Genomic DNA, 24,619 nt, shown 5'->3' with positions numbered 1-24,619 from the left:
CCCCTGAATCCCTTAAGAGACTTCTGCGAACCACGGTACAATTGGAATGACTATCAACAGACTACACCTCAATTCTTGCCTATGTTCTGCCAATCTTCTCTGTTTTCTTTCTTGATTGAAATTTACATTGTCAACTGTTTCAAAGTGTTACAGAGGAGCTTTTGATGTGTTGGCACTCTGTTCATGTATCAGTGTCCACCCAGTTTTACGCTGCCCAGAGTTGCTTTGTGTGAGATGGGCGGCCATATAAATGTGATTAATAAATAAATAATAAATACCTTGACTCTTTGGGTCAAGACTTTGTTTTGTTCTGGAAAGAATAGCAGAGCTAGAGGCTCAGGAAAACATCAGGAACAAGAATCATATACGTATGACAGGAGAAATGATATGGCAAAACAAAGATGAGAGTAGAACTATTTCATGAAACATTAACCCAAATTTCTGGATAAATTGAATCTTTGATTTTTGAAAACTTCATTGGAAGTAGATGGGCCTTATATGTATGTATCAGCTAGCATCCCACGTATTTTAGCAATGTGGGATTTTATTCCTCTGCTGAGATTTAATTGGCTTTCAGTTGACATCCTTCAATATTAGAATATATTCCAGCATTTTCAATATAGTTTCTTGCTGGAATTTGCTTGGTTTAGCACTGACAAAAGTAGCTCAAAACACATTTATGAACATGAGCTACATTTGTGATAATCAAATTATTCTGTTTTTTTAAAATGTATTTATACCTTTATCCTGTCTGCCTTTCAAGCTATTAAGTTATTTTTGTGTCATCAAAATTTCATGCCCTATGAATATTTATTGTTTCTTATGTTTAAAAAGTTGGTATCTAAGTTGTTTCTGAAGCAGATTAAAATTTCATGAGTTTTTCTTCATGGAATTTTTACTATCAATGACTGCAACCCTGGTTTAAGTTTGCATAATGCAAATCTGTTACCCTCTTTTATTCATAAATGCTTTAACTTGTGGGTTGTTAAGGTAGGTATTTTTTGTATGCAGATAATCCACATGAATAATGGCACTCATGTTTATGAATGATTGCAGCATTGGAATAAAACATAAAATTATTGCCACAAAATGTTAAATAAAGAGCTTTGGCTGTTGCAAATATTGTGAATTATTACCATTATAAAATGTTTTCAGTATGTTCCCTGCCGGGTTTTGTAAAATTAGAATGTAAGAAAAACTGTACTGACTCCGAAAAAATGTCCATCTCATCCCATATTCCGTATTAAGTATTGTGAAGAGAAAGCTGCACAAATATTGCATAATAGCAAAACTATGAATAGAAGGGGGAAAAGCTAGGCAGTGTGTAGCAAGGCACTGCAACTGAAGCCAAAAAGTCTGCAACGGAGTGCAGGCATGGATATCTCCTGGCCTGGCAAGTCCAGATCTCCTCCCAGCAAGACAATTGTTTCCTCAGGAGAGATCGTTGGGTCTTTTCTGTTGATTAAACAAAAAACCCTAGAATCAGGAGCAGGTTTTTCTGCTGAGTGCTTTACTGAAACTTCAGGAACTAACTCCGGGGCAGGCTAAGTCACTTGAGCAACAATACAAGCTCACAGGCATGCTTAATCAACTAATAATAATAAACCCAATATACTACAGGCAGTAATAGCTTTTGTTACATCTATGAACTGTAAAATTAATGAAGAGATTTCTGGACTGTCTTGGGCTCTAACTAGGCTCTATGAGGAAGTAGGCGAAAACAAAATACCAGGAAACTAGTTCAGACACTAAAGTCTGGGAAGTGGAGAGTTTAAGCCTTTAGACCAGTGTTTCTCAACCTTGGCAACTTGAAAATGTGTGGATTTCAAGTTACTAACGTTGAGAAGCACTGCATTAGACTGAAAAGGCTGTTAAAGCCACAGATGCTAGGCCCAATAAAAATACTGTTGCTGCTGGCTTAAAAGTCATCAGGGATGTGGCTAGAATAAACTGGCCTGGCTTAGAGTTTGGGGAAGGAGCTATGCTTTCCATTCTGGCAGCAAGCTCAGTGTCCAGGAGCTGAACAGGGAGGATTAGTGACTGCCCTTTGCTAGAAAGAAAAGGAAAACTCAACAAATAAGGGAAGAGCTCCTTAAGAGCCATCATTGATTCTAAGCCTATATATTTTAGCCTTCTTGAAGATTTACTTTGGACGGTTTGAGTCATGGGGTACCTCGTATGTTTTAAGGTGACCAATAGGAAAAAAGGACAGATAGCTGAAGTTATATTTTTTGGGAGGAGGTGGAAGTGCAGGCAGAAAGATCATCCTTCCCAAAGCTCTATCTGCCCTATGTTGTCATGGGAAGCCAATGTTTTACCTGTTTCGCCCACCTTTTCCCCATTTTAGTCCCCTTCTCTGACTTTCTTTTCAGTGATTCAAGGGATGGAATTTAAGATACTTCAGGGCTGCTGTAATTTTATTCCTGGAGGAATGGAAAAGATCCTATTTCTCCAAACCTTCCTGTTAATCCCTTTTCCCCAACACACCCTAGAAATGCCTCTCTTTTCCTTCACTAATATCAGAGCTCCACTGTTAGTAAAAAGACTTGGGCTTCAAAACTGAAGAAGTCTCTCCAACAGCAAAATTCAGTCTCCAGCCTTGGCAAGATATTCAAAGGGTGGTTTTGTTTTTATCCTTGTTTTTATTAATTATTGTGAGCCACCTAGGATCTTTAAATGCGATTAGGTGGCCATATAAGTTCTGTAAGTAAGTAAATAATTAATCCTCTGGATCCTGTGATATTTACCTTAGGATTTTAGCCATCTTCATTTTAATGTGGTTCTCAGTTCTATAACCAACTATGGAGCTGGTTAATTTTGATGGAGTTCATTTGCGGTAGAAAGATGGCATACAAATATTTTAATAAGTCCATCATTAAAAAATAATACTTGGATGAAAAAGGTAATAAAACCACTCAATGGCTAGGTTTGCTTATCACACTACATTAGGTTAAAATTGGGTTGAATAGTCTGTGATTCAGTGTGATGTGGAAATCCAGCTATTGTCTTAGCATATTGTATGAACCAGGCTATCGTTGAGCTATAATATAATTGCTTTGGAATACCATGTTATGTGGACACAGCACTTGTGTTTTATTAAATTGGTTTAGGGTTTAGCATATTATGTGAACCCAACAATTCATTGCTATCATGTTATCTTTTTGATCCAGGAACGGATGCTTTCCTAACAGTAGTTTTCCCAACATGACATTTGCTGGTTACATTTTTTTTTCCTATGCCTTGAAAGCTTCTGAAATGTCAACCTTTAAAAGGTTTTTTTTTTTTAATTGCAAAAGAAAAACCTGTGTGAAGAGGTTAGCTCTGATTTTAGGGTACAATGTTCTGATTTTTATTATGAAATCCATTGTACCACTCCATTGCTGGCACATGGTTTGGCGTGTCAATCTGCTTTATGAAGACTTATCTTCTTTTTGTAGCTGCCAAGAAACCTTCAAAATTGCTGGCTTGAAAATGCCTTGCCCAAGGTAATAATCGAAGTAATAGACCAAGGCCTGGCATTCTTTTTCTAAAACATTGTGTAATTTTCTCTGGCTCTTGGAAAAATGACTTGTATTCTTAAGTGCTGGATGAAGACATATTCTAAAATTCTGCCAGAATGAAATGTCAAAAGTTTCCTCATTTATTGGTATAGTTGGACAATTTTTCACATAATCCCTACATGCAATATTTTTAAACTTTGTAATTTATGATTGTACTGGGTTTTCAAGCCTGCCTGTGCATTTGATAGTAACATCTTATGCTGATATTTCTGTTTCCTGGAGGAGTGTACTTAATGCAGATGAGAGTAATAAAAAATGATCAAGGAGCAAAAACATTTTTCCTAAGAGGCATAGCTAAAGCATTTGGGATTTTTACTCAGGAGGGAAAAATGGGATTATGCTTCAGTCATTGATTTAATATTTTCCCCTTTTGTCACCTTAATAATTAGAATTTGGTAACAATATTTGTAGGTTTCAGGGACCTACAACTAAGGCATGCAGAAACAGAAAAAGCCAGACTGGACCAAGATGCTATGTTCTTCATTGATCATAGTAAATGAGAATTAGCCATACAGTTTGAACAATTTGAGATGCCTCTTGCAGATGATCATATACAAAAATTGGTGGGAAAGGTACCTATATTGTTGCTGCAGAGTCTGATCAGTATGCTGTAATTTATGCAGCTACATTTCTCTTGTGACAATATATCCTGATGAATATGTTAGTGTACATATATTTTAGTTACTGAAAAATATACCACCAAGCCTGACTAGCAGAATTATTTATCTATAAATCTGTGTATTTGTGTGCAGTTCGCTCCTCAAAGATTCTAGGCATTTTTCACCCCCAAAACAATACAATTGTGCAATGAAATAGTATGAAAATTGAATCTGAAGGACCCACACACACTACTAAAGCCAGTTCTTACTGCACCCTGTCAGATGTGTCATCCCCTGTAAGATGTATCATCCCCTTCTTGCAGGAAAAGCTCCAATTCATTGGGGTCAACCAATGAAAATGCAGTTAGCCACACTGTGACATCAAGTCTTTAACTGCCCAGTAACCTGCAAACACAATCTGGGTTTTTAGAATGTAATTGTGATGATAATGAGTCTGCTGAGGCTTGCACTGAAAATTCTTTGGTGGAATAAGTGCCTTTGGCTGGGCTAGTTATTGATTCTCCCTCCCCTCCTTAGCCCGATAGTAGCAATGCATCTAGTGAGCCTGCCCAAGATAATGAACCTTGCCAGACTTTTAGCTTCAGCAAATTCCATCTAGAAAAACACTTAAACTGCTTGAAAGGAATCAGGATTTCCACAATGGATCTCTGTGTGCACATTGCTCTTAGCTAAAAGACAGCGAAGGATAAGGAGGTAAGTACCTAGAATTCCAGCTGTTCAAAGGAGCCTCCAGTACAAATATCATATTGGGGATATTCAGCAAGCTATGCTTTTTTCTAGGATGCTTACAAGGCCATCTTCCCTGGCTAGCGTCAACTGGCCCTCTGCTTTTCCCCGAGTGAGGTTATTCTGAGCTACCCCGTGTGAAGTGGGGGTGGCTGGGAGCTCACCTGGATGGCTTCTCAGTGGCTGCCAAGCCTCTCTGGAACACCTTGCCTCTCGCCATACCGAATGCAACCACCTGCCTGCCTTCTGGGACCTTTTCCTTCTACAGAGCATTTAGGCACTGATGGAGGAAGGGCAGCTGAGTTAGTTAGAAATGATTTATCTGTGTTATTAACTGGAATGTTGATTCTATTTGCTTTAATTATAAACCTGTAAGCCTTCAGAAGCAAACAGCATAAAAATAGCATAAGCAGATACGTACATACACACCTATCTCCTGGCCAGGTTTCTAGTTCTTCCCAAGCTTTCAGTCACCATTCCATGCCTACTCAGCAAACTCTGTCTTCACTGGTCTGGGTTTTTTTTTTTTTTTTGAGTTCCCATTTCCCCCCTAAATATTTATTTATTCATGTTATCCTTTCCCCCACCGAACTTATTAATGGCTCTCTCACTGATATTCTGGGAATTAGTGTTAAATATATATGATGTATTATCCAGCTAGTCAACTCTGTTGTCCAAATCTGGACTGTGCTAAAATGAGGGAGATATAGTCAGGGGTGGACAAAACTTCAACCTTTGTTCAGTTTCTCATTTTTTCCACCATCTTGTTCATTTCTTCCCATTTGTGCATCAGTCTGCAGATTTTTAAATCCAGACAAATGCATCTTTGTGTGCATTTTTCCTAATAGATTTCTATATACCCTTTTTCTAATGTGTACCTTTTTAAAGCAGTCATTCCAAATATAAGGTGATTATACTATTTTCTCTAATCTACATGTGTATGTGTGTGTATATATATGCACACATACACCCCCTACGTGTATATGTGTGTGTGTAAAACTGGATATCTGGATCTCAACATTTGAAAAGATGTATGTATTGATATATAACTGCAAAATAAAAAAGCATGACTGCTTTTTGGTTCCCATATTTATTTTGGAAAAGCAAATCACTCAAGTCTGTATTAAAATTAGGACTGAACAAATTTCTCCCCCTTCCAGACTGTTGTCCAACATATCTGAAATGCATCTGGCCTAGGGTGCTGTTTTGTCATAACTACAGTACGGTGCAAAAGTTTTAGGCAGGTGTGAAAAAATGCTGTAAAGTAAGAATGCTTTCAAAAATATATATTGTAATTGTTTACATTTATCAATTTACAAAATGCAAAGTGAGCGAACAGAAGAGAAATCCAAATAAATTAATATTTGGTGTGACCACCCTTTGCCTTCAAAACAGCATCAATTCTTCTAGGTACACTTGCATGCAGTTTTTGAAGGAACTCAGCAGGTAGGTTGTTCCAAACATCTTGGAGAACTAACCACAGATTTCCTGTGGATGTAGGCTGCCTCAGATCCTTCGGTCTCTTCATGGAATCCCAGACAGACTCGATGATGTTGAGATCAGGGCTCTATGGGGGCCAAACCATCAATTCCAGGACTCCTTGTTCTTCTTTATGCTGAAGATAGTTCTTAATGACATTGGCTGTATATTTGGGGTTGTTGCCTTCTGCAGAATAAATTTGGGGCCAATCACATGCCTCCTTGATGGTATGGCATGATGGATAAGTATCTGCCTGTATTTCTCAGCATTGAGAACACCATTGATCCTGACCAAATCTCCAATGCCATTTGCAGAAATGCAGCCCCAAACTTGCAAGGAACCTCCACCATGCTTCACTGTTGCCTGCAGACACTCATTATTGTATCGCTCTCCAGCCCTTCGGCAACAAACTGCCTCCTGCTACCGCCAAATATTTCAAATTTTGACTCATTAGTCCAGACCACCTGCTGCCATTTTGCTGCACCCCAGTTCCTATGTTTCTGTGTACAGTTGAGTCGCTTAGCCTTGTTTCCACATTAGAGGTATGGCTTTTTGGCCGCAATTCTTCCATTAAGACTGCTTCTGGCCAGGCTTCTCTAGATAGTAGATGGGTATACCTGGGTCCCACTGGTTTCCGCCAGTTCTGTGCTGATGGCACTGCTGGACATCTTTCAATGTCAAAGGGAAGTAAGCATGATGTGTCTTTCATCTGCCACATTAAGTTTCCTTGGCTGACCACTGCGTCTACGGTCCTCAACATTGCCCATTTCTTTGTGCTTCTTCAAAAAAGCTTGAACAGCACATCTTGAAACCCCAGTCTGCTTTGACATTTTTGCCTGGGAGAGACCTTGCTGATGCAGTATAACTACCTTGTGTCTTGTTGCTGTGCTCAGTCTTGCCACGGTGTATGACCTGTGACATGAAACTGTCTTCCACAACCTCACCTTAGTAGCAGAGTTTGGCTGTTCTTCACCCAGTTGTAAGCCTCCTACACAGCTGTTTCTGTTTCAGTTAATGCCTGTGTTTCAATCTACATATGAAATTGATGATCATTAGCACCTGCTTGGTATAAGTGGTTAATCATACACCTGACTAATCCTACAAGATCCCTGACTTTGTGCAAGTGTACAAAGTGTGCAAGTGTAAGAATTGATGCTGGTTTGAAGCCAAGGGGTAGTCACACCAAATATTTATTTGATTTAGATTTCTCTTCTGTTTGCTCACTTTGCATTTTGTAAATTGATATAAACAATTACAATATATATTTCTGAAAGCATTCTTACTTTACAGCATTTTTTCACACCTGCCTAAAACTTTTGCACAGTACTGTATATACTGTGAATCAAAGCCAGGAAGTAGGCTTAGGTGTACTGAAGTATTTTTGGAAAGAAATTAATTCATCATTCATTTACCAAATATATGAAAAAAAAATCTTACTGTAATTTTCAACCAGTGCCTATTTTATATCTTTGCCAAGATAGTGAACTATCTTTTCTTTTCTTTGGTCAAATTTGTGCAGCTGCAGTATTTTTGTCTTTCTCTAATGATCCTCCCATTTCATCATCTTCTCTTTTTTGTTTCTGAGTTGTGGAATATAAAATATGCTACAGCTAGAAAAGTAGAAGCAAAACCTCTATTTTGAGCAAGGTCTGATGAGAGAATTTTAAGCTCTGTGTGCCATATCTGGCAAACACTAGGGGGAGCCCTCGGGCTATGTTTTTTTAAACTGGTGTCCTAGTCATGAAGGAGCGATAGGTAGATTCCACCAGTGATAAATATCACTGGACTTTATTGCTGCAGGTAACAGTAACATCAATTTAGGATTGGACAAAGATCTTGAAGAGCTGTTCAGTGCTTAGATAATTCCCTTTCCACCCATTAAATGAATATGTGTAGTGAAGCAGGGTCATACATGCTAGCCACCTAGGCAGACATCCCTGCAGCCGCTAATCATGCTCCCTAGCTATATATTTAGGCAATGTTCAAACAACACGCTAAACCCAGTCAGCCACTTATCCTGTCATTACTACATACTGTTGAATCTGGCAGTACTCAACCGTGCTAATTAGGCCAAGGGTCACAATTTTGGACCTCCCCCACATCTAGTCCCACCAGGTATCCTTGCAGCAGGAGAGTCCTGGGAGGGCTTGAGTATGACAAGGCAGGCAGCCACAGGTGTGACTTGGGCACTGACAACTGTGGTGTTCCAGAGGGGTGTTTTGTGACTGCCAAGCCTTGGCCACCACATTTGCAGTGGTGTTCCTGAGGTTTTCCGGCCTCATTTCCTTGCAAGACTGACTGGGGGAAGGTGCTTTGACAAATATTTGACTTAGAATCATTACTGGGTTAGTACTGACCGTGTCCTGCTCCTGAATTGAGTGGCCTAAGTAGGTTACAGGAACGGAGTTCCAATGTTAGTATGAATGGGTACATGATGTGGTCTCCTCCATGTGTCTGAAATCTCTGGCCAAGATTTCTCATGCACAAATGACCCTTATGTGTGTGTGTACACACACATTTGTATGAGAGTTGCCTTCATTTTTGCACTTACAATAACTGTATGAATGACTTAGTTGGGGCATCCTCAGTTGGTGCCTTTAAAGACTTTATGTATATGTATATGTATATGTATATGTATATGTATATGTATATGTATATGTATATGTATATGTATATGTATATGTATGTGTATGTGTATGTGTTTGTATATATATGTTTGTTTGTGTGTGTGTGTATAATAGTAACTAAATAAAAATGGTTATTTTTATTAAGGATTTTGATTATAATAGTAAAATCTAATACAAACTAAAAGAAAGAAAAGAGAATAGAAAGAAGGGGTAAAAGTGCAAGAAAAAAAGAGAGAGAAGGAAGAGAAAAGTATGAATATAATAAGGAAAAGGAAAAGAAATATCTAAAGAAGTGACTTCCAACTTTCATCATTAACAAATTTAGTGATTCTTCACCCCCTCTAAGGTTACAAACTTTTAAGTCATATTCCATCTCTTATCTATAAACAAATCCATAAAACATAATCTTTTCAGTCCTGGTGTCAGCAGAAAATCTGTAAAGGGTTGCCAGAAGTAACAACATATCTTGTTTTAACCTTGATCAAATGAACCAACTTTATATTCCTTCCTTTTACTTTTAACAGTCTTAATCTTTAATTCATTCAAATACTGTCATAGGATTTGATTTCTCTTAATTTCTTCTTTGTCCCATCGCACAGTCTTCAAGACTTTAACGAGCCTCATTTGTAAATCCAGTAGGAAAAAATTATCCAGGTCACTCTCTTGGCTTGTCATTTGTATCTCCCTTTTAAATTTCAAAGCCTCGGCCAATTTCTTTTGTAGATCCAGTGAAACATCCTTCAATTGGGGGAGATGGGCGGCATACAAATTTGAAAAATAAATAAATAAATAAATAAATAAATAAAATTTCTTGGCCTGTCAATTGTAAATCCACTTTTGATACCATTTCCATCTTGTCAGCTAAAATTAATTCTACATCTGACATTTCTTCAATAACATCTTTTGGAATTAGTCTATCTATAGAAGCAGACAACATTACCGACATTGTTGATATTGTTGCTACTAATTTCTAACTCCATTCTTCAAAAGTCTCCTTCAGTATTTTCATTATTAGAACACTTTGGAACATTTTGCAGGTTTGTAAATCTTTCCTCTACCTAAATATTTTAGTCCTCTCTAGTGTCCAGTTTTTGAAATCATGAAATTGCTTATCTTTGTTTTGTCTTGTAAAAATCAAAACAGAATCTATTTACCATGGGAAATCGTTTGTTCTTTATAATTAATTCCAAAATCTTATTGTAAAAGTTTCAATATTCCAATTTTAACTGGACCCTTAGTCCGTTTATAACTTTCTAAGATCAAAATCTTATTTAGCTTTTTGCTGTTTTTTTTTCAGATTCTTTAAATTCTTAAGCTTATGATTAAATTTTTCTTTCACTCAGGATTGAAGGAAGACTCACCCAGTGTTTTAGACTTGTCAGTCCAAAGGTCTCTAATAGCTTAGAAATAGTTAATGAGCAATTTCCAAAAGTGATTAGAAAGGTTTGTGCATGTAGCCTCCAGAATGGCTACAAGCAAGATGGCTAATCTTGTCATCTCCCAGCGCTCAAACCCATGGAAAACCACTGTCCTGTGGTCTCCTCACGAGGAGCAGCTGTACAGAGCACATGTAGGCAATCTCCCAAACTCTCCTTAGCTGGAGAGTTTCCAAGGAACTGGTCTATTCACTGGTTCCTTGGTCTTTGCTGCAATTGTTGGCTCTGCTTTTGCAGAGCTGTCTTCAGTTCGCCATACCTCCCCTGGAAGTCTCATTATATCGTACATATTAACTATATGGGATGAATGATTTGGGGAACTAGAGGTTCCAATTTTGATGTCTGAAAACTATCTTCAGCTCTCCTTCTGATTTGTGAGAATAAAACCACAATTCTTCCCCTGCCATTTCAAGTCCACAATTAAAAATGTCAGTCCTCAGCTGAATTTTCAAATGGTGAAGTCAGAAATTCTCCCATCTCATTCTCAGTAATATGTCTATTGGGAAAGAAAATACATTAGGATTTGGGCAATCAAATAAATGGAAAATCAAATTAGAACCAAGTAGAATGTTTTGCCCATCTCCATTACAAATTTGTAATACATATACATCTATTTCATAATGAATTTTTTAAATTGAAAAATGGTGTGAGTGTAAGCTTTTATGGGGTTATAAGTCATGTAGTGAAAAGGCAAGACCCCATTCACTACAGAAGTCACTACAGACAGGCAGGGCAGACAAGCTGTCTTCCATACACACCTCAGTTGGCCAGGATACAAATCTGTCAGACAGGGAATCAAACCTTTGTTTCCTCAGTAGTAGTTGCATTACCAATCCTTCATACAGCCACTGGGGAATGAACTCAGCCCTTCCTTTTTGACTTGAGGAAGAATAAGGTTAGTAATTTTGGAATTGTAGCCCTTCAAGAAGGGGAGAGAAGGGAAAAGTGTTGCCTGAGCAAAACCAAAAGCCATTTTCTACTGCCTCATTCTTCTTCCTTAAAAAGTCTTGTCCTCAGATGTGAGGGTCAGATGGTTGGAGTGGAAAGAGAAATTGCTGGAAGATGTAGCTGCAAAAGTGAGAGCGGAGCATGGAGATGAGGGAGGGAGGGAGGGAGGAATCCCTAGACGGGGACTTCAGAAACTTTCTGAAGTCAACAGAGAACAACCTAGCTCTGAAAAGTGGACAGCAATTCTTTAGGGTTATGGCGAGATGGGACTATATGGATTTGTTGAAAACAGAGCTGAGCTGGTTTCTGTGGAGAATGGGGATGAAGCAGAAAGTTTATGACTGGGACCCAGAATCCTCTAGGGAGATATAGGAGTAAGGATGAATTGCTCCTTAACGCCTAATTAAAAGTTGGAAATCTGTGAGAAGCAAGGTTTATCCAGATAAACACTGAATCACAAAGTAGCATGGATCAGTAAGCTAGGCTTACTGTGTCAGAATTTTATGCTTTATTTGTGTATAGGGGGAGGGGGGTATTGCTTTATTGTCTCTGGTGATGGTCACTAATAACTTATATCTGAAATGTATATATTGTATAAACTCTGTTCTTGTCATTTGGTTTTGTCTTAGGCCTTTGAGCCATAGATCTCACCCATCAGAATCAGTACTCAGTCTCCTCCATGGCATTTTATGGGAGTTTGATTATGTTTAATATGCTATTTGTGATTTTATTAGCGCTCAATGCCTTCTTTTATCAATTTGGAATTGTTTGGGTCATTTGTCAACATAAAGTTTTTTTCCACTTATTTTTAATAACATTGATTTTTAAATTATACTTTGTGCTTCTATCTCCTCAAAAGTTGGGCATATCTCAAAGTTACAAGGGCCAGGAGGCAAGGTTACAGAGTTTGTTTTTCCTTTACCATCATCATCATCATCATCACCACCACCACCACCACCACCATCATGCCCAAATTAGTGGCAAGCAAATGCTCAGCTCAGATGTCCTCTTTCTCTCTCATACACACACACAGGCCAGTGTTAAGGAGAAGGAAGCCAGGTCAGGTCATTCCGTATCTCCAAAGAAAGGTGGTAGGAGTGAAAGTATTACAAAGCAGCTGTGCCAAGGTAGGAAGGCAGGCCAAAGGGTATGTGGTGCCAAAGGCTTTGTGGGAGAGGAACAGTAAGACCCTCCCCACCTTGTGCCCAGTCCAGGCCCAATCAGGCAGCCCCGACTCTTTTCCCACTACATGGGGTTAAATGCATAAAACAATTTTTTTAACATCTGAAAATGAACCTCAAGAGGTGCTAACAATCTGTTTAATGAAGTGGTTGCCTTAGAAGGATGATCAGAAGGAGATGAGAACTCCTTGTATCAGCCTTGCAATGTGCTAAGCTGCAGATCTATTTGGGATTATAACACCTGAAATCAGTTTTGCTGGGAATGCTGGAGGGGTCATCCCAACATAACTTGAAGGCAACTGAGAGGGGAAAGAGCCAGACTTGCATTGGTCCTGCATCTAAGTTGTCCATTCAGCCCAGTATTGTCTACTGGTTGGTTGTAGCTTTCCATGCTCCCAGGCAGGAGTCTTTTCCATCATCAGCTCCCAGATATTTTTAAAGTCGAGGTGCCTGGGGTTGAACCTGGAATCTTTGGTAGGCAAATCACATGCCCTGTTATTGAGCCACAGGCTTTTTTCAGGGAGGGGTGCTATGGGCCATAAGCATCCTTATGATTGGTCCTTGCTGCTCATGTCCTGATTTGTTTCAGCTGCCCACTAGATTTTCACATATTTCAGATCAAGCACTGTAAAGGACCCTTCAGGAGGGTAGGGTTATTGGGAGGTAGGACTCAGTTTAGAGATGTTCATGTGCAGGTGCATCGGTTTAATATTTTGCCATATCCCCAGTAAAAACGATCAAGGAACAAGCAATGTTTATGCTGAAAAGTAAGCTCTGTTCAGAAAAATTCTTTTTGCCCCCGTAGCACTTTTTAAAAAATACCTTTATATTTTAAAGCAACTGATTGTTTTCTTGCTTTTCAGTTGCATTGGTCCCAGTGATCTAGAATGGCGGTTGTCAGTCACTTCATAGTAATGGCCATATCCCCCTAGTGTACTTGTTAAAATCAAAATTGCATTTCCTGTGGCTCAAAAGAAGAAGGAAACACCAAAAAACAGTAATGAAAGGTACCTACCAACAGGAGCAGGAAACAACTACTTAAAGACAATTCAGGAATTTGAACTAGGACAATAGAAGAAGAAACAACTAGTTTGCCCCTTGAAAAGAAATGGGCAAATAGGAGGCTGCTAATTAAAGGGACAGTAACCCTGAGCAAACATTCTTTCAGATTGCAAGTAATATTATACTATGTAAACATTTCTTCTGAGAAAAACAGTCACCAGAGCACTTTGTTTGGAGTTTCTTAAAGAAGTAAATAAAGAAATAAGTGGAAAGCCCCAGGTGATCACATTGCCTCTGTTCACACAAGAATTTACAGGTAGTCCTTGCTTAATGACCACAATTGGGACTGGCAACTCCATCACTAAGCAACGTGGTCATTAAGCAAGACATCACATGACCGCAACTTGCAATTTTACTGCTGGGTTCTCCATTGACTCTGCTTGTCAGAAGCTGTGTATGAAGCACGCAAATGGTGATCATGTGACCGTGGGGCGCTGCAAGAGTTGTAAACGCCCACCAGTTGTGAAGTGCCTGAATCTCAATCACATGACTGTGCGGATACTGTGACAGTCGTAAGTGTGAGGACCAGTTGTAAAGTTACTTTTTCAGTGCCATTGTAACTTTGAATGGTTGCTAAACAGGGCAGTTGTAAGTGAGGACTACCTGTATTGGCTTAATCCATTTCCTAGATTTGCAGAACACATTGAAACTTATTCTAATGAAATGCCCTGGGTTCACTTCATGTAACAGGCCAAGTTACAAAATCAAAAACCAAGATTAACACTGTTGGAAGAAAGATTTATCTTACCAGGTCCGTTTCTGAGCCGGGAGTAAAGACACTGACGAATTGCATGAAGTTAGGAGGTTTATTCTTCACCCAAGAGCAGAAGCAACGACAGCATGCAGTTAGGTGGGCAGCCACACTGGGCCCCCTCCCAACAGTACATTATATACCTTCTGTTACATTCAAACCCACATTAAGATGTCATGACCTTTCTGATCCAATCAAAACCAGTTACCTTGATCTATACTCCTCCCCTTACCCAGGACCCCTCTCTCTGGTGCTGATTAAGGTTTTTCCTTTCTGTATTTCTACAGATTTCTACCACCTTGAGTGTTAACAGCCATATGTAAACTATCCTTTATCACTCTGATTGTCCACCAGGTGCTGTCCTGATTTACATTCTTAAGAAACGAGGTCAGGACCGCTTATCTTTCTTTGTGAGGGGTCATCTGGAAAGGAAAAGACTATCAGGTCAAGACAGTTTATCTGCTTACATGAATTGCCTTCCAGTCAGGAAGAGACAAACCATGAGAGCAATTAACGTATCCTTGGGATATTGAAAAGTGTTGAGGGTCACATCCTCAAGAATGCAACCTTTTGATAATCTCAAGTGAGCCAATCACCGTGAGGTCAACCATACTAACAGGAAAGAGAATATTGGCATATTGCTGGGCCTGCTTTTACTTCATGTTATACAAGCAGGTAAAGGTAAATGTTTAAACATCTAAATGTCTAAATATCGAAAAATGTCTAAATTTCCCAACCTTCTAACAACACTACCAAGTGTAGCTGACCTGGTTAAGTTTATTGCATGAACATAATGGTTGTGGCGACTGCAAATTAAATGGCAGATAGAAGGCAGGGAAATGGTGGTGAGGAACATACAGAACAAACAGAAATTGGACTTTTTGGTGAGGAATGGCAAGCTAACACATTTCTGAATGAGCAGAGACGACATTGTGGCCGTGACTGAAGGACTGGCAAGTAGACCAGTCCCACAAAACCTCTCTGAAAAAAGAGAGTATGGGAGATTGCCCACTTGTGCTCTGGACAGCTGCTACTCCTGAGGGGACTGCAGGACGGCAGTTTCCTGCAGGTTTGAGCACCAGGGGACAATGAGAAGCCATCAAGCTCTCAACCGTGGCGGAGCCTTTTAAAGGACACTGGGTTTGTTCTAATCACATTCTAATCACATTTGGAAATGAACTATTTAACTATCTTAAGGCTAATAGTCTTCAAAATGACAAGTTTGCAAAGCCACCTGGTAAGTTTACCTTCATTCCAGAATAAAAGAAAAATGAACTATAAGCTTAAGAATTTAAAGAATTTGAAATAAATGATAAAAAGCTAAATAAGACTTTAACTCAAGAAAGTTATAAATGAATTAAGGGGCCAGACACATTTGGAAAATTAGGACTTCTGCTTTTGGGAATAATTATATAAATAAATAGCACCTTCATGGGAATTGTTTAGTTTATCTTAAGCCATAACAGAAATTTCAGACTTTATGATTTCAGAAATTGGACACTAGTGGGGACTAAAGATTCCAGGCAGAAAAGGAAAAAGGGGGGAAAAAAAGAGAGATTGAGAGAGAGAGAGAAAGGATAGTCTTTTGTTTTTGGTCAGCATTGGGACAAAATGACAGAAAATGGTACGACATGTGAAATACTTCAGGAGATCTTCGAAGAATGGGGTCAGAAAATAGCAGCTACAATGTCAGCAGTGGTGTCTGCTTCTATGGATAGATTATTTCCAAAAGATGTTAAAGAAGAAATGACAGATGTGAAAGAGAATACCTTGGAAGACCTTCTTTTTCTTCTTTCTTTTTTTTCTTTGCAATTTCTATTCTCTCTTTTTCTTTTTCTTTCTGAGTTTAATTTGCATTGTCTTTTACTAATGTTTATAAAGTGTTCAATAAAAATTATTAAAAAAAGAACAAACAGAAATTGATAGGAATTAAATTGGGTGAATGAGGGTATATAATGGTAGTAGTAGCAGTTTTACTTAGAGTGCACTTGTAACTAGCTGCAGTACAGATGCATAAAAGGTTTTCGGCATTATAAATGAAGATCACAATAAAGCAATATACTATTCAAAATAAGGCATTTGATTTGATTTTTGAACATTCTACAGCAAACCAGGTCAGGATAGATTCAATGAGAAACACAGTATATACCCATACTATAAGAGATAGAGTATGCTAGTCCTGTTCAATATACAATATTAGAAATCTAGTGTAAAATTCCTTGCTGCCAGCTAGATATCATAGGAACAGAGTTCATAATTAGGTTTGTGTCCTGAGTGACCCCAGCTATATTTTTGTTGCAGCATTAATAAGAAGTGAATTGGTTTATTTCTTGATAAGCTCCTCAATCCACCACTATTCTAGCATGCTTAACTTCCTGTTACAAACTGGAAATGAGCCTTCAGCTAAGGAACCAAATCAAATCTGAGAGAACTTACCCTCTAATATGGGCTGAATGGTAGGATGAGTGCAGCCACAGTAGACAAAGCTGATAGGCCTATGGCTTCTGGCACTCAATGAAAGTGCCTCACAGGCATTTCCCAAAGCACCTAGGGGTAGGGTAGGGTGTTTGTGTGTGTATGTGAAGGAAAGAAATAGTCCTCATTGCCCTTTCAGAGAACTAGTGGGAGGCCCACTAGTTTTATTGCCCTTCCAACTGTGTTTGTTAGATTATTTTTCAAACATGTTTTAAAGCCAACAGATTAATATGCAATATATGTTAGAGAGACCAAATCCCAAAACTATGCCACCCTGCTCTAGAAAATTAATCGTTGCATAATCTCTGAGAAGCTGTCTGTAGAGATCACTGAAAGAGTAAGTATTTGGAAGGAGGAAAAAGTCTAAAATAAACCTATTGGCCAAGTAAGAGAAAGAATATATTCTGGAAGATAAGAAGCAGGCAAAATGTAACAACTTGGACTTGGCTTACAGCTTTTGTTCTTCATAAAGTCAGCTCACGGATTGTTTGGTCTCTTTATCATGTAATAGGATGAGCAAGAAGCAGTGTCCAGAAAGGTGATCGAGGAAGGTTTACCTAGTCTCTGTTACCTGAGATTTATTTTGAATGAGACAGCGTCCTTCCCCATCTGAGTCTGTTGGATTTCAACTCTCAAAACTCCTAGCCAGCATGTGGCCAATAATTGGACATTCTGGGAGATTGAGTCCAGCATATCTGAAGGGCACCAAATCAGGAGAGACTATGATAGTGATTAGAACTGGGACTTTTTGCAAGTCAACCTTCTGCTCTGCTTTGAGCTACAGTTCTCCAAAGAGGCAGGCTGGACACTTCTGCACATTTTTACTAGCAAATCTGTGATTTATGTTTGAACTGGTTAGAACTGTATCTTGATCATGAATTAATGTGCATCAGGCCTAGATGCATTTACAACTCTGAGGAGCAGACTTAATTTCCACCTAAATGCTCTAATAGCTTATGACTAGTTTAAATGTGAGGCTGAATAAATTTACTTTGTGAAACTTGGTATCTTAATTGATCAAATGTAATGGAGACTTCAGTGAAAGCTTTATGCCTATGCATTTTAGATTATCCTGATTTGGCATATAGAAGTCAATCTCACTGGGACTACAGTATTTGCAATTTTGGGGAGTTCTTGTATGCCCATTGCCTTTTCCTAATATTGCCCGTATATATGACACATACACACACTGTTCTCCCCTGCAAAAGAGCTGCTGGCAGCCCTGTGGTGATGCTGCCCACATGACCCTGCCCACAGGCTCTTCTACTGGTGCCTAAGGGCTAATTTACCACAGACGAGCTAGTTCCATCAAACTTCTCCTTCCCTGTGGGAAGGAAATGGGAAAGTGGCTTTTCAGCTGCCACTGTGGGTTTTTTTCCCCAGTGCTGGGAGAACTAGCATCAAAAAGTCACACATTTCTCCTCCCAACGTAGGTGTGAAGGAAACAGGGGAGAATGGTTCCTCTGCTGCCAGTTCTCTGATCCCAGGAGTGATCACTCTGTGGATTGAAGCCTCTACTTTGCTCTATGTTTGAGCTTTCTATTAGAGCTCAAAAAGTTTCCAATGCAGTCTTAAAATATGGTAATCATCAAGGGAAATTATGCTCTTGCAGCAATAAAATTGTAGAAAGCAAAAGTTCTGGGCTTGTGTAAGGGTGCACAACTTTGTGTTTATAAGGATACCCTTACTTTAGAGGCTGTTCACTCTAAGCTTCTGAAAGCCGTACTCCATGTCCCTCACCCAACTTCAAATGCCCTTGTTTGGCCAGAGCTTGGCTGCATTTCTCTTGGCATTGTCTCAGGTTTTGGCTGAAACAAGTTCTTTGGGGTGAGTCTCTGGTTCACCTCATGCTACTGGACAGGTTTTCCTCATCCCTGAGGAGGCAAGTTGATTCTGATCTGGCATATTGTTGCCTTGCCTTGCACTGCAGGCAATATAATCATTCAGACTAGCTAAAGCCTTAATTGAACAAACAGAGGATTTGGGATTTAGATCTACAAAAAGATAGGGCTAAAATCATCCATCCCTATTATGATACCATTGTAGGTTCTCCATGGACAATTCCTAGGTACCTTTATAACATCCTACATGTCTCACATAAGAGATTTTTTTACTTTGGCTCGAATTGATGCACTAGGCAAATATACAAGTCTCACATATAGCAATTGTATGTGTGTCTGCTCAGATACAGTCAGTAATCCATGTATTGTTACATTGCCAATTGTACCACCCATGGCCAAGTGGGGAAAAGGTAAGTGTAGATGGATCTAAGCTCAACATTTGCTTGTTTTGAATAAAGCTCTCTGGTTGATTTTGTGCCTCCTGTTCTTTTTCAGCTAAATCTACATTGGAGGGTTGCTATGAAGACAACTCAGGTATTCTTTGCAAGGTCAAACCAAGGAGAAGCCATAGTGCTTTCCAGATATTCCTTTGCATGAGTTTAGTGAATACTGCAAGCCATGGCTTATGGGTTAATTCAGCCTTCCCCAGCTCCCAGAATTCTCAGCAATGGCCATGATGGCTGGGAATATCTGCAGTCCCCAGATCTGGATTATATGAGATCAGACAATTATGTTTACTCAACAATCCATAATTAAAATCGTGGCTTGTGCAATGTGGGAATCCAGTCATTATGTGCTCATGTTTTTGTGCTCATCCACTCTTTCGTGTTGTCCCCATATTTAGTAAATGCATGAAAGACCCACACAATTCAGGGTTCAAAGGTTCATGGAATAGCAGGTTGAAAGGTTCCTACTCCTTAGCTGGAATGCTGTTATTCAGCCATCTTGCTAGCCAACAATGCCTTTTTCCATGATGCTGCATGGCTGTATTCAAACAACAGGCTTAACCAGGTTAAGTAAAGACCTAGTCCCTGCATTTCCAAAACATGGTGTGTTTAGTTAGGAGTAGGTTTTTGTGGCTTAGCTTGTGGTGTGAATCCAGACCATTTGGTTTTAAGCATATTACATAAATAGGATGCATGAATGACCATTGTTCAACAGATTCCTTATCTCTTGATCCCACACAAAATTTTGGTTCTCCTTTCTCAGCTAACACTCAACATTCCATAATTTCTAGAGATTACTGAACATGCCCAGTCTTGGCTGGATGTCTTCTCTTCTCTTCTCTTCTCTTCTCTTCTCTTCTCTTCTCTTCTCTTCTCTTCTCTTCTCTTCTCTTCTCTTCTCTTCTCTTCTCTTCTCTTCTCTTGTCTTGTCTTCCCTTCCCTTCCCTTCCCTTCCCTTCCCTTCCCTTCCCTTCCCTTCCCTTCCCTTCTCTTCTCTTCTCTTCTCTTCTCTTCTCTTCTCTTCTCTTCTCTTCTCTTCTCTTCTCTTCTCTTCTCTTCTCACCCCTCCCCTCCCCTCCCCTCCCCTCCCCTCCTCCTTGGTGATGTACATACATACATATTTCACCCACCAATGTTGATGTTTCCCCAAGCATACTGATCTCTCAGGAGGCTTTTTTTGGCTCTCTTCCTCTTGACATGCACTTCCTGCATTCTCTGTAAGTAACAATCTCTGGACTTTGGGGCCTGGACTTTTCAGGAAGAGAGAGTTTTGCTGCCCTCCATTGGGTTTCCATACAGGCCAGGGATAGGCCTGATTTACAGATGCTGGCTCATTAAGAAGGGAAGGCTTCCAGCGGTTTTAGCAGGGAGCATTTTTCCCACCCTGCTATAGTTTTGAAATGAAACCACATCATCTCGACTGTGGCATCTGCCACCTTCTGAATTTCTCAGCTCCAGCCACAAATGATAAGGAAATGCTGCTGAGGGGAAGAAAGAAATCAGACCTGTGTCACTGAAGGGAACCCGATATCATGGCCCTGACAGCTCTCTTTGCTCCAGAGAAAACAAAACAGTTGCCTAGCCATGTAACTGTCAAGTTATGCACTACAGAGATACAAAAAGAATTTGGTAATATTCTGCACCTCGGCAGAGGGGGGTGACATGTCATGGCAGATTGCAGGAGCAATTAGGAAACACTGAACCATGAAGGGGATGCATGACTTTTTCTTCTTTTAATCTGCTCGACCCTCCAACTAGTCAGAGGAAGTAAATGGTGGAGGTGCTGCTATTAATAGATATGTTCCCTTCATTGTTTGTAAGGATCTACGTGCTTATTTTGCTTCGGGTGTGCTTATGGCATACTGGTGTTCTCAGCAGAAGGAATATTTATGTGAAAATTAGGTGTGAAAGACAGGTGGCTTGGGGAGAATTTCGAGTTTAGTTTACCACTTGCTCTGCTGTCAAGGCCTGTGTTGCCGACAAATAATTAGAAATAAAATGTGTTTATGTACAGGAGTGTGAGACAGTCAGAAAAAAGAGGCCTCTCAACAATTCCAAACAGAAATGGATATAACAGCCATCAGTTCCAGCAGGTGGCCATACCTTGCTAGTTTTGTCTGGGCTCAGAAGCTAAGCAGGGTTAGGCTTGGTTGGTACTTGGATGGAAGACCACCAAGGAACTCTGGATTGCTCACTGGACTGAGAAACTGAACAAGCATCCTGCCCCAAAAACTGTATGGATATGTCCATGTAGAGACAGCAGTTGAACTCAATTCAATGGCATATTTACTCTTTTTAAAATCCTAGAATACATTTCTGTAGTTCTGGGACTCAGTGAATTAGACACTCAGGCCCAAGAGCAGTTAACTCTAAAGGATAGGTGATCCAGGAAGGAGTTAGTGACTTTCCTTCCATGACAAGCTTATTTTCACTTATTACAAGTACTATATCCTTCCTTTCAAGGAAAGCCCAAAACTTAAGTGGGCCCAGTATCATGGTGCTGCTGCCTTTGGCTCTGCCTAGCTCCCACCATTAAAGATCTGGGGGTGCAATAGTGTTTTGCCACCAGTATCACCACCAGAATTTAATCACCACTATGATCTCTTTCTTACCTCCTCTGACCTTCTCTAAGTAACTTTAACATTGAGCTCAGCTTTTGGTGACTTCATGGACACATCCATTTAGTTCTCTTGGCACACCACAAAAGTATGCTATTGTCTTCTTGCATGTTCACTGGTATCTCAGTCTGCCCTAGAGCCTTGGAATAAACTGTGATCTCCCATCCAGTACTAACCAGGCCTGACCCTGTTCAGTGTTTTAAGATCAGCAAAGGTTGGCTAGGTCCTACCATCTAGCTGAGCTCATATCACATATCACATGGCATAAGGATACATGTAACTCCGTGCCAGATGGTGGCATTATAGTGAAGCCTTCAGGATGCACATCTGATGGTGAGATTAAAGGTCATCTAGCAACATGGTTGTCCAGCCTTTGTGAAGCCCAGCTGAACAATGAATTGATACCCATAGGAAGTACTACAGCATGAGCAGGAGGAAACAGAGAAGAGAACAGTGGTGGTGACAGAAAAATGTCTACTGTTACTACAGCTATTAGAATGTTATGGGGGGCAAAAATATCAGATCTGGGAGGAGATGAGTTAGGAATGTAAAATGGCAAGAATTTTTATTTATTTGTTTATTTATTACTGAATTTGACCCCCCAAATTGTGTTTATTTCAAGAGTCGGGGAGCTTACAACACTAAAAATTCAGTGTATAAAATGGAGCACTTAATGCACTTGGTTGATGGATTGATTTTGTGCCAACAAGTTGTTTTCAACTCCTAGATTTTCTTCATGGAGAAATCTTTACATAGATTTTCTCCATGACAATCTATCCCTAACCTGACTTAATGCACTTAAAATCAAGACCAAAATTAAAAACATTAAAATAATTAACCTTTAAAATTTGGGTGAAAGAGATGTCTTTTTACTATCTTCCCAAATATTGGTGGGTGGGAGCCAAATACATCTCTTTAGCCACAGGAATAGGCCTTCCCCCATACGCAGTAGTTGCACTTCTGGCAGCAGAGTAATCTTCAAAATGGCTTCATCTGCTGATTAAAGTAATTATGCAGGTTCATAATAGGAAGAGCAATGAGGTTTTTTTGAGCTCCAGATTCCATAGAAGCTGCCAGATGATGTCAATATCTGATGTCAATCCTGTCAGTTTTCTGCAACAAATGTTTTCAAAGAAGAAAATATTTAAAAAACCTAAGTTCTGAAATATGTAAGGTTGTTTAATAAAACACAGCAAGCACATAAAACTGGGATCAGAATCAATGGCATCCATGTACCACACAAATGCCACAATTATGTATTTGCATCACGGCATGTATCATCACTTGTTCCCCCTGCTGCCCCCCTTGCCCATCCCTGTGATTGTCCATGGAATGATAGAAGCAACAGTGTAGTTGCTAGAGCCCAAGTTATTTATTCGCTGGTTTATTTTTCCCAGTATCAATCCTGCCTTTCAGTTCTCAAGGGCCTTTGTTCCTCCTGGATGATCAGCAAAGGGGCCTGAAGTACTATGCATTTGTATAGCTGAGCATCTGCTTTGCAGGCAGCAGATCCCTGAGTTATTCCTTGGCATCTTCAGTAAATGGGTGAGAGCTTGGAAACTAAAGGAAATCAGGCTAGCTTGTACAGCAAGATGGGCACAAAGTCTGGGCTAGTGTAAGCCCAAGTTTTCTGTGCTTATTCAGACTGGCAGACAAATGACTGCAGTGTTCACTTGCAGAAAGAGCTTGAATTGAATTGAGTTGAATTAATTAAATGTAGTGGGTGCCCCCAACACATTTTGTTAGGTCCTGAGTGTCTGCCCATGATGAGGAAGAATGAAGGAGGCCAACGGATAAAGTGAAAACCGAGTATGTTCATTCATCCAGCCTGAACGCATTATTAACAATGCTTCAGAACGCATCAGCACCTGAGATCTTACTGATGCTGATGCAGTCAACTAACCAAGCTCAGCTGCTTCTCCTGGTTGCAGCTACAATTTCAGGCACTTACGCAAACACAAAAGAATCCTGACCTTTGAAAACTGACCCATCTCTACCTGTGATAGATGGAGGCTCTGTTTTACAGACACCATGCACAGGCTGTGCATTTTTTGTTGTTTTCATCAAAGTGGATAACTTATGGTCCCAGTTTTCAGTGTCTTGGGCAATAAAGCATGCTTGCTTATGATATTTTGCAGCTTTTGGAGGTAGCATTGGTCATGACTAATCTTACCATCTGGAGAGGGTTTAGTTAGTGTAAGCCTAAGTGGTAGTTTCTCTCCTTAAGATTCAGTGTAGGATGAACTTAAATGAAGCATGTATGCATTCCCTCTTGAGAACATCAAAATTGCACTGCTGGGTTAGAACAGGGCCCATGAAGTCTGGCAGCTGGTTTCCAAAACTGGCTGATCCTGGAAGCTTAGGAGGAGAAAATGATTAGGTGATGAATGTTTTCCAGTGGGATTTCCAGTGGAACCAATCCATGATCTAATCCTTTGTGCTTTCTGTAACTGCTGGGCCACATAGGCCCTCCCTACATGTGGAGAAATGGATGATAAATCTTTAACTTTTCTTGGTGAGCTACCATTGCTTAGTGGTGGAACACATGGCTTGCATACCAGTGACCCCAGAAATGTGAAAGTTCTTCCCGTGGGACTAGAGTGTTGGACTACAACTGCAGATTCTGCTGCCTTGCTCAGTGGGGCAGATATAACATCCCACTGTGTACATCATCATCTTTCACTGGCACTAATGCAACTGGTGGGGCACTGTGGGTTACTTTCTCCATCCTGCTGGAGCAGCTACAGAGGATCAGGAGCCAGGATGACTTCTCCCTCACCCTTCCAAGTAAATTGCCTCCCATAAGTGGCCCATCCCTGACCAAAAGTAAGAAGCAGTGCTCAAGTTTA

General features: G+C 39.8%; 1 protein-coding gene across 2 annotated transcripts in view; it reads left to right on the top strand.

Annotated features, from left to right (window-relative positions):
• ASB3 (ankyrin repeat and SOCS box containing 3) overlaps positions 1-19,229 on the top strand; it is a 94,139-nt gene extending 74,910 nt beyond the window's left edge. Inside the window, exon 10 of one of the 2 annotated variants that reach the window (XR_015797612.1) lies at positions 19,202-19,229. The gene's annotated coding sequence lies outside the window, so the exon portion shown is untranslated. Of the gene's footprint in view, positions 1,270-19,201 lie in introns of those variants that run through there. The other variant, XR_015797611.1, reaches the window with a different exon arrangement.
• Positions 19,230-24,619: the final 5,390 nt, after the last annotated feature.

Source organism: Python bivittatus, unplaced genomic scaffold (genome assembly GCF_059951505.1).
Source record: "Python bivittatus isolate LINGU-HERP-01145 unplaced genomic scaffold, Pbiv_v1 ctg000020_np1212, whole genome shotgun sequence".
Classification (NCBI taxonomy): Eukaryota; Metazoa; Chordata; class Lepidosauria; order Squamata; family Pythonidae; genus Python; species Python bivittatus.
Note: the sequence above shows the minus strand (reverse complement) of the source record. Positions and strands in the feature narration are given on the sequence as shown.